The following is an 11,003-nucleotide window of genomic DNA, read 5'->3' as shown; positions in this document are numbered from 1 at the left end:
TCACAAATTCTCAGTTCCTAAGCTCCTTCAGGGGCAGTATCCCTGTACCACATGAGACACCATTTTTGTAATTACATTGGGTAGGGAATTACTTATACATTAGTCCTTAGCTAATTTATCCTAAATTTGATTGCACTCCTTAAGTGTCTATTAGATGTCTGTTGTGCTCAACAAATACCATGCATCTTGAGAAAGAGTATGAGAAATAAGAAAGTAAGAAAGAAAATCTACCCAAGCTACCTTTCTAGAAAAGAAAATGTGTGTTTCTCAGCCTTTTCTGTGGCTGTCTCTCTTAAGACTCAAATGGGAGAGTCATCTGTAGAGGAGAAAGCAGACTCGGGCTTCTCAAATAAACTGGGTTTTGAATCTTAGCTGCACTGGTTGTTAGTTTTAAAATGCTCAAGTTTTTAAAATACAATTTAATTTAATTATTTTAAACATAAAAATTACACTCACCAAACACTTCATAGTTTCAGGATAGCTTAAGAACATTACAGAAAATGCATATGAATTTCTTATACAATAACAACAAAAGAGAGACCCAAAGGACCGTACACTACTTAAAATACTGGAACTTCAGATTTTTACTTCCTCCTGGTGGCTCTGAGCTGGATCACCCTTCTGAATATGACACTTAGCTCTTAACGTCCGGAATCCTGGTACCTAGGTTCAGGATCTCCTGGCATGCCCAGCCTCATAGCTCTGCTTTGCCCATGTTAGTGACTGGTCTCAGGTGGATATCTTGGTCTCTCCACCCCAGCCTTGAAACTCACATTGCACCCCTCTATCCCTCTTTTCAAGGATAAAATGGGAGGAGCCCTTAAGGCTGGCCAACAAATTACATAGGGGCCACGAGACTCAGGCATCAGGCCAAAGGGATGCCACGGTTCACCATTTGCTGCTCTGAGCTGTTTCAGTGCTGTCCTGGGGCTTTAGCACAGAGCCTCAATTTTTGTCCTCCTCAGCCCCTGTAGGCCTCTTCTCCAGGTCTTTTCTATTGCTCATGTTTTTTCCCAATTATGACTTGAATTCTCCTGGGACAGTAGAGATCTCAGCACCATGGCTTCCTACAGAAGACTGACAAGTTTCTTCACCAAAGGCTTTCAGTGAGTTATTTACCATAGAACATTATCTCTCTTTAATAGAGCTGAGATTCCATTAAGGACCAATTCTGAGAAACGCAAAATGAGACATTTTCAGGCACTCTCAAGCAGGTTCCTCACAACTAAACTATGGCAGTGGATTCTTCTCAGGGGTGTAATTTCATTACAGGCAGCAATTCTTTGTCACTAATAAATGATATTGGCGATTGTTAATTCGTATATTGCTGAAAAAGTGGAATATTTAGTGTGAGTGCCTAATTATGAAGTTGGAGACATTGCTTTTTGAATCTTGTTAAAATTGATTTAGTTACAGGTAACAAATCCTTTGAAATGTCTGCCATTTTCAAAAGCTGGGAGATGCACATTTCAGATGAGGGAGTTGGATGTGGAGAGGAAAAAGGATACAGTAACTGCGGCCAATCTAAAGGAAGATGATATTTCATCTCTTTCCACATCCTCTGTGTCCATTTCTATTCGTATCTATCTATCTATCTATCTATCTATCTATCTATCTATCTATCTATCTATCTATCATCTAACAAGTCTATCATCTATCTCTCTACCTACCTACCTATCAATCATCACCTTCAGTCTTTTATAGATCATATATATATATCTCCATCTATCCATCCATTATCTATGTATCAACTATCTCCCATCAACTGTCATCTAACATATATCTTCTATCACTCACCTATCTTTCTAACAATCAAGCATCTAGTATCTATCCTGTATCTGAAAAAATGACACATATATCCTAAACAAGAGATTGTTAAGTCAAATTTAAATGTTCTAAGATATATTTCAATTGAATGCATATTGGAGATACGAGGATATTTAATATCAGAACAATAATTGGTGTAAATCCCACATTGTGTAACCTTCAACAGATGAATAAAAATTCAATACGTTGGATATCTATTCACAGTAAGAGATACATCTGAAAAGCTTGTTCAACCTCTTAAAATACATTTACGAAAATTTAAATGTAATAGTTAATTATGTAAAATTGTTCCCTTAAAATAGAGATGTTTCTTAATATAAACTACTAATTTTATAAAGCCTTCCAAATAAAATAATAAATCAGTGAATGAAGCAAAATATATGTAGTGATTTTATAAGCTAGAATCATGAGAACTTTAAAAGAATTAAAAAGATGTAGCTAGGTGCTCCGGGTTCTAGCCACTCCGCCACCCTCTCCGTAGCCTGGGCCCTCGCTCACCATGATCTCCGCCCGTGTCCTGTTTGCCACCATCACCGACCAGCAGCAGCTGAGGGTGTCGCCGCTGAAGCGACTCCACCTGTCCGAGAAGGAGAACAGGCCCCCGAGTCTCAGCAGGACCCGCATCCTGGCGAGCAAGGTTGCGAGGAGAATCTTCCTGGACCCGGCCGAACCGGAAAGTAAAGAATCCACTAAGCCCAGCCTTGAGGATGAGCCCTTACTGAGAGAAAATCCCCGCCGCTTCGTGGTCTTTCCTATCGAATACCATGATATCTGGCAGATGTACAAGAAAGCCGAGGCCTCCTTCTGGACGGCTGAGGAGGTTGACCTCTCCAAGGATATTCAACACTGGGAAGCGCTGAAACTCGACGAGAGACATTTTATATCTCAGGTCCTGGCTTTCTTTGCGGCGAGTGATGGCATAGTCAATGAAAACCTGGTGGAGCGCTTTAGCCAGGAAGTTCAGGTCACAGAGGCCCGCTGTTTCTATGGCTTCCAAATTGCCATGGAAAACATAACATTCTGAAATGTACAGTCTCCTCATCGACACTTACATTAAAGATTCCAAAGAGAGGGACTATCTCTTCAATGCTACTGAGACAATGCCTTGTGTGAAAAAAGAAGGCCGACTGGGCCCTGTGTTGGATTGGGGACAAAGAAGCTACCTATGGAGAACGAGTTGTGGCCTTTGCTGCTGTGGAAGGGATCTTCTTCTCTGGCTCTTTTGCGTCAATATTCTGGCTCAAGAAACAGGGACTGATGCCTGGCCTTACGTTTTCCAACGAGCTTATTAGCAGAGATGAGGGTTTACACTGTGACTTTGCCTGCCTGATGTTCAGGCACCTGGTACACAAGCCGTCGGAGCAAAGAGTACAAGAAATCATTATCAACGCAGTGAGGATAGAGCAGGAGTTTCTCACGGAGGCCCTGCCTGTGAAGCTCATCGGGATGAACTGAACCCTGATGAAGCACTACATCGAATTCGTGGCCGACAGGCTTATGCTGGAGCTAGGGTTCAGCAAGATTTTCAAAGTAGAAAATCCGTTTGACTTCATGGAAAATATTTCACTAGAAGGAAAGACAAACTTCTTTGAGAAGCGAGTGGGCGAGTATCAGAGGATGGGGGTGATGTCAAATTCAGCAGAGAATTCTTTCACCTTGGATGCTGACTTCTGAGTAAACTGCCTGCTCTTTGCTGATTATTGTTCTCCCCTTGTCATAAAAAAATCAGCAAAAGCAAAAAAAAAAGATGTAGCTAATGGACAAATTTAATTTTTATGTAGAAAGATAAAAATGTCAGTCCTTTCCAAATTGGCCTATAAATTCATCCAACATCAGGCAAAATTGTAACAAGTTTTATTTTTTTCATGGAGAATTATAAGTTCAATTTTAGTATACAACTTCTAAAACTAGATCAAGTTGATGAGTAAACAAGAGATTATTTACTAAGAAAAAAGACAGATCTATGAGTCTAACACAGTCCTCAAAGTTGGCTGTGAAGCGATGATTTCAAATATAGCACTGATTTCTAACAGATCAACATTAGGGAGCTTAGAATCTCACCCACACATGCTGGTTAGTTAACATGGTTGCTAGCTGGAGGTCATGTAAGCCAATGGGAAAAGCCTGGTTCGTCTCCTAAATGCTGGGGGGGGAGGGCGAAGTTTTAAAAAGCAAAATCTTATCTCTCCCTCACACTGCAGACTGGAAAAAACTCCAGCTCTGTAAAGAATATCAACAAAATGAAGCATTAAAATCTCAGCATAGACTTTACCTTTTTCTCCTGAGATCTTCCACTGCAGCCCGTGTGCTCGCTTGGACTGCCAGGCGACAATCACTTAACACACCTGCAGAACTCACATCAACATTCAACTTGGCCAAAGGAATCCTAGCATACTGAATCACCATGGAAGATGAGGGTCAGGTGAACATGAAGCGGCAGAACAGGTGGTCCACCCAAGACTGCTCTAGAGTCCACAGATTACAAAATGAAAACAGGTAACTAGGCATCTGTATTAACTAAGCTTTCTCATCGCTACAATGAAACAGCCGACAAAAGCAACCTAAGAAAGGAATGGGTTCGCTTGGCTCACAGTATAAGGACGCAATTCATCACTGTGAGAAGGCCTGGCGACAGAGAGGTCCCAGAGCCTCCTCAGCAGGGAAGCAGAGGCAGGTGTCCAGGCCCCAGCTTGTGAAATGGTGTCACCCACTTTTAGGATGGGTCCTCTCACTTCAATTAGTCCAATCTACAAACTCCTTCACAAACATGCCAGGAAGTTTGTCTCCCAGGGGACGGTAGACCCTGGCACACTGACCGTCGATATTAACCATCACAACACCCGTTTGTTATTGTAGCAAATTTTTTACTATCGTGCATAAACTTGATAGTCTCTGCAAATAAAATTTTTAGTTTGTGTGTAAAGAGCTTCGCTAATGAGAAAATTTATTTATGGAAGAAAGTTATTAAAATTTTATTATTAACGTGTGTTTTAAAATGAATAGGAAAACTAGAGTTTGTGGGATTTTTGTTTTGCTTTTGTTTTTAATAATAAGATGCTGTACTTGGCCCTGGAGACATGGCTTTGCAGTCAAGAGCACTTCTTGCTCTTAGAGAGGACCAATGTTTGGTTCCCAGCACCCACATCGGGTAGCTTACAGTGTTGTAACTCCATCTCCAGGGATCACACTCTTTTCTAGCTGACACAGGTACATACAGAGAGATGTGCACACATAAACATGAATGAAAAGCTAAAGTCAATCTTTTTTTAAAAATGCCATACTTTTGTGTGCAAAGGGTTGTCTAGCTTCAGATAGAAGGAGAAAGCTTTGTGCTCTATGGTCAGTGTGCCCCAGGATACGGGATTGCCTTTCCTCTGAGGAGACTTGGGAAGATCGAGGTTCTAAAATGTCGTTATCTTCACCAGGCGGGTTTGATTTGCTCTCTGGTTTTCCAGAGCTACCACATGTTTCCAGCATTCCGATCTCTGAAGCCTTATTCTTTTTCTTGGCTTGCATGGTTTTATATTTATCTCGACTATTAGAAATCTACTGTTATTGTAGGAAAGAATTTCCAGATTCACCTCCCATAGCCTGCGTGGTATCTTCCACTCTCCCATCTACAGTCTTCCTCCAGCCACTCGCTGGGCCATGTCTTGACACTTTCTGTTCCAGAAATGCCTTCCATCCTGTCTTCTCTTTGTACGCAATGTCTCTTTTATCTGGGATGCTGCCTTCCCTTTTCAGAGATATTTAAAATTACTGTAAGTGATCTGGTTTGTGTCTCCAGAACACTAATGAACCACGAACCCCATCCTTTCTCCCTAGATCTTCCTGGGGCCATTTCCTTCCTGCTCATATCTTTCTGAGGTCCCTCCTTCCTTCCCATCTGCCTCTGTCCAGCCAGTGTTGCCCTCTCTGTCCCAAAGTGTTAAGTGTGTTTTCAAGTTATTCAGCTCTGCATATGATGGGAAGTTCTGGATGCCCTGTGTTCTGCTAAATCCGGATAGCATCGAGGTGACAGAGAATAAATATGGGAAGCTATGGGCACTTGGGAAAAGAGATAGCCATGATGACTCCACGAAAGACTAGGGAGCAAAGGTGTTATAAATAAGAAAGCACAGCAAAGATACACGCAGTGGGCAGGAGGGAGTTAAAGACACTCCCTGCTCGTCTTAAGCCTTAGCATTTTATTACAAAGCCTCATTCGTGTAGTTTCTATTCATTTGGGAGAGAAGATAGATTTGAGCATGTAGTGTGTTTTGGGGTCAATGGCAATCTCCCTACAGCCCTGTCTGCTTTCCTTGAATCATAAGCAGAGACACTTATTGACTATGAGAATGCCAGAGCCCCCTGCTATGACATGCTGTCACCTGATCGCATGGCAGCAGACCTCTCTCCTCCCTAGCACTGGCTGTAGTGATAATTGTCTTCAAACCTGATGTCATGGACACCGTTAGACTGGCTTCTGTCTTCTGTACCCTGCACAGAGCCTCCCATACTACAGTGCTCACCAACTATATCTGGAAAACAAAACCAATTATTGGCAAAACTGTTATCCACAAAATAGCAGATGGATTTGGTTCAATTCTCTCATGCAACAACCCCATGTTAAACCTGTGAAAGGAGTTATTTGTGAGCTGGAAGACCCAAGGGCTAAGATTTGAACTCAGGTCTGCCTGCCCTTGCTGCAGACATGCTCTTAGCTTACAGGATGTTCGCCTCATACTGAGATCCACATTCTCAGAGGAAAACTGCGAAAACTGATGCACTGAAGCCCAGGACCAGCAGGTGCAGGAAGCAGCAGACAAGCTGAGGAGACATATTTAGCAGTGCCATCTGACACCAAGAGCAGAAGCCCAAGTCACTGCCAGTTCCTGTTTCACTGTGGTAAGAACCCACTTAAATAATCCAAGCAGGCAGCTGTGTGGACAATCACTGTGCACTTAGGTGAAGAGATAGTATTTAATCATTGACCCTTCTGTTTTATTAAGATATGGAATTATTCAGTATATCAGATGTATATTAGTTAGAAAATCTTGATTTGAGAAGAGAAAACATGCACCACACATGTTTTGATGGAAGGTGCATACATATACATCGTCTGGAAGAATTCACCAACAAATGTAGGTGGTGATGTTAGAGGCAGGAGGATGGCAGGTATTTTTAACTTTCTAGTTTTGATTTTTTTTCATTATATATTACTTTCAAATTCTTATAAATTAAATTTGATGGAAATATACAGATAAAATTCTTGAAATTAGTTCAATCAATTGAGAATTTTCTCGGCATATTAAAATACTGATTTAATTTATTTATTAATAGCAACTCTCTGTTTTAAAGATGCCAGTGCAGTGGTTCTCAACATGTGGGTCTCGACCTATTTGGGGGTCGAACCATCCTTTCACAGCAGTGGGACAGCAGATCTCCTGCATATCAGATGTCTACATCATAATTCATAACAGAGCAAAATTACAAAGTAGCAACAAAAATAGTTTCACAACATGGGGAACTGTGCTAATGGGTCAGAGCATTAGAAAGGCTGAGACCTACTGCCTCAGTGGATAAGGGCAGTGACGGCTATGATGAGGACCCAGCCTCAGGGAGGCTCGCAAGGGTCTGTGACTCCAGTCTCAGAGGGTCCATTATCCTCTCCTAGCCAACATGGGGACTGTACATACTCAGGACAGGGACAAACAAGCAGGGACAGGCCATGTACCCATAAAAATACTAAAAAATAGAAATGACTAAATCTTTTTTAAGAAGCCATACTATCAAAAGCTTTCCAAAGCTGAAGTAGAATGGATTAACTGCTCTCAAATATGATTTCATGACTCTGGTTTTCTTCCAGTCCACATAATCTTGCTCCTGGAATGATGTTCTCATTAAATATACACAACGTGTATGCAATCATTGTGTTAAATTTGGAGTTTTTGCCATGTATTTAATAACTTAGAAATGTATAACAAACATGTCTATATCAAAAATACTAACCCAAATCAATGAAGAGTCAGGCCTATGATACTGTGTAAGCACTGCTGTCTTTAGAGCCAGATTGGATTTATTTTCACAGTTTCTCTGCCTTGGATGTTGGCTTCCTTCCCAGCTTAGATCTGGGTTTCTGCAATGAGTCAACCAACTAGTGAAAACACAGAGATCTAGAAACCAGAAGACTGGAAAAAAGGCACTTACGCATGAGCCAATGCTGTCACCAGCTGAGCGGCTGTGTGCAGGTGAAGGAGGCAGAGCATTCCCTGTGCCATAGAGCCCAGAGTGGGCCACAGACATCTGCAGGAAGCTACGGGAGGCCCAGATGTGAGGCTGGTCTAGATCTGCATCCTCTGTCTCCACTGCTATTCTTTTAGCTTGATGATACCCCATGGATGTCTCAGCATTGAATACCCCACACACGATACTTTCTATGGCTTCATGTCCTTCTTTAATATTGCCTATTATTAACAAGTTCTAACAGTTCCTTCAACCTGGTCAGCTACTCCATAGGAACAACTGTTAGCCTCCTTGACGCAGGCCATCTATCCCCATAGGAGAGTCCAAGACTAGACATCTCTAGAGATTCTTGAAATTAACATCATGCCTTCCACCTGCCAGCGAACTCCATGGCTATCCAGGCTGCTTTGGGACTTTGTTAATATATGTAGCTTACTTCAGGGTTAGTTTTCCTGTGTTTATAAACACGGACTAAGAAACAGTAGGAGCAGAAGAACTAAGCAGACAATATGTAAAGGTGGACATTGAGCGGTACAGGGGCAGACAATAAGCCTGTTCCAGAAACACGAGGCATGAATCTTCAGCATAGCTCTCCCACGGACTCCTGGTGTCCACTGAAGTCCACTCCCACAGGCTCCTTTGCTAAAGGCCACTGTGAGGGAGACTTCTCCCAGAAAAACCCAAGATTTATCAGGGGCAAAGAAATGTACCCATCGAGCAGTTAGAAGACCCCTGCCTACAGGCCAGATTGGAGAATCTGAAATCCGTAATTTTCATTTTGGGGGCTGCAGTCCTGATCCTAGAACCTGAAGGAGGCATCCAAGGACTCCTCAGCTCTGCTAACTCTGAGTTATGGATGGGCACAGACAGAAAGGGTTTGGGGCAGGGGCCAGGGCAGACCTCAGGCAAAGTTTCAAAGAAGTGTCAATTACTATGAACATTTTATAAGTGGTAATTGGTCCCTAATGAGATTAAATTTACTTTATGCAACTGGTAACTGATAGTTGTAGGTTTTTATTTAGACCTGTTGGGATTTAAGGACCCTTTAAGTACTCTGCCATTTTTCCCTGTTGGAAAGAGTGTAATGCCTATATTGCTGTCGTTAGGAGTCCATGAGGACCTTTCTGTCTGCTCACAGATGAACAAATTATAAAGCAGATACACAAGTGGCCTTTCTCAATAATTGTGCCATTCATTTAATGGATAGATTATTATTGAATATACATCCAATTCAACTGGCATTCATTAGGAACCCACATTAGGAACCTACATCCCTTAGTAATTTCAGGACCAGCTCATTAATCTTCATTAATTCAGATGCAAGCTTCAGTGCATAAGAAATTGCTAAACTTACATAACTTCATTGTACAGGAAATGTTACACAGAATAATGCCTCAGCAGGTAACCACAAAACACTTCTATGTATTTTGTTCATTTTTGATTCTTTTTATAAAAGTCTCTCTGTGTTTAAATAATAAATAGAGAAGTGGGGGTGGATCCAAACACCACCTAGTATGTAATGCCTAAAGCACATGCAAGTAATGGCAAGCTTCTCCATTTCACTTAGACTGTGCTGCTGTGCACAATTGTACATTTAATAGAATTTACCAATAAAACATAATTAAAAACAATCATATAAAGCAATCCCCTAAAGTTTACCTCCATAGTAATCCTATTGAGATATATCTGAAGAACTGGTATAATTAGAGTTTGGTTATACAATACAAACAAAAAAAAGCAAATAAAACAACTCTAAAATGTGCAGTGTCAATTGAAAGTGTGCTAACCCTGGAACCCTGACTTGTTCTAGCAAGAAAATTGTTAATGGAGCCTAGTTTTTTAAATTCTGTTTAATTCACTAGGAGATGATTTTGCAAAATAGCTTTGCCTACCATACTTTAATAATTAATCTAATAAGTGTAGAAGAAAAATAAAAACTTTTTATTTTAAAATATTGATAATTTTTAAGGCAAGGAACTTTCTTTAAACATTTCTTAGTTGACCATTTTTAATGTCTGGGGCATTAGAACCAAAAGTGTGAAGAAGATTCCAGTCAATGCTTTTAATTTTATTCTGAGTGATTAGAAAAGTTTTAAAACTTTATATTACAATTTTTGAGTTTTAAAGAGTCATGGTTTCTTTTTAAATGGGATGATTGACATATGGGGTAAGGAAGAGGCTTTATAGGGGAAACAGAGCTTTGTTACAAGGTATTTGTCATCTTCTTGAGAGGGGATGGAGGTTTGAAATAAGGAGGTGACTATAGACCAGAGAGAGGAAGAGGAAGATGGAGAATTTTGTGTGAAAACCAACAGAGCTTGCTATGGCCCCCGTAAGTTGGTGACTCCTAGATTTTCTCTTTGTCATTTTATGTTGTTTCATCTTGTGTTGTGATCAGAAGTGAATAGATAATAGTCACATTTACTCAGTTAAGCAGCCTGGTAAGCTTGTTGGGGACATTAGCACTTCTAGCTCTCTGTTTCTGGACACGGACTATCAGATGCTTCATTTGCTTTCAAGTAGTCTATAGGGTGTAAAATGCTGAGGCTCAAGGGAGAGCACATCTCATCTAAGACATACAATCAGATTAACTGGCCAGTAGCATTTAATTCCGTAGGACTTGGAGAGATGAAGAGAATGACTGAAAAGACAACATCTGTTCCATCCAGATGCTGCTGTCAGTCAGGGTCAAGCAGAGGAGGAAGGGCTGATAAAGAGATAAAGGTGGTATCCGCAACAGGGGAAGAAACCCAGGAGAGCAAAGAAGAGCAGGAGTCGAGAAAAGAGAGATTTCCAGAATATTCACTGATGTCACTGTCTCAGCCGGACTTGCTTTATTCTTCTTGGTTTGTGATTTTCTCTGTTTGGAGTAAGATTTTGTTATGAAGTCCAGTCTAGCCTCCAACACACAATCCCCATCCTATACTAGATGTATGCCATTTATAGCAAAG

At 41.0% G+C, this 11,003-nt stretch overlaps 1 pseudogene; it reads left to right on the top strand.

Moving 5' to 3' along the window:
- The first annotated feature begins 2,326 nt into the window (after positions 1-2,326).
- On the top strand, positions 2,327-3,559 carry LOC142847004 (ribonucleoside-diphosphate reductase subunit M2 pseudogene; annotated as a pseudogene).
- Positions 3,560-11,003: the final 7,444 nt, after the last annotated feature.

Source organism: Microtus pennsylvanicus, chromosome 3, assembly GCF_037038515.1.
Source record: "Microtus pennsylvanicus isolate mMicPen1 chromosome 3, mMicPen1.hap1, whole genome shotgun sequence".
Classification (NCBI taxonomy): domain Eukaryota; kingdom Metazoa; phylum Chordata; class Mammalia; order Rodentia; family Cricetidae; genus Microtus; species Microtus pennsylvanicus.
The sequence above is the reverse complement of the archived record's forward strand: the minus strand, read 5'-3'. Positions and strand labels throughout refer to the sequence as shown.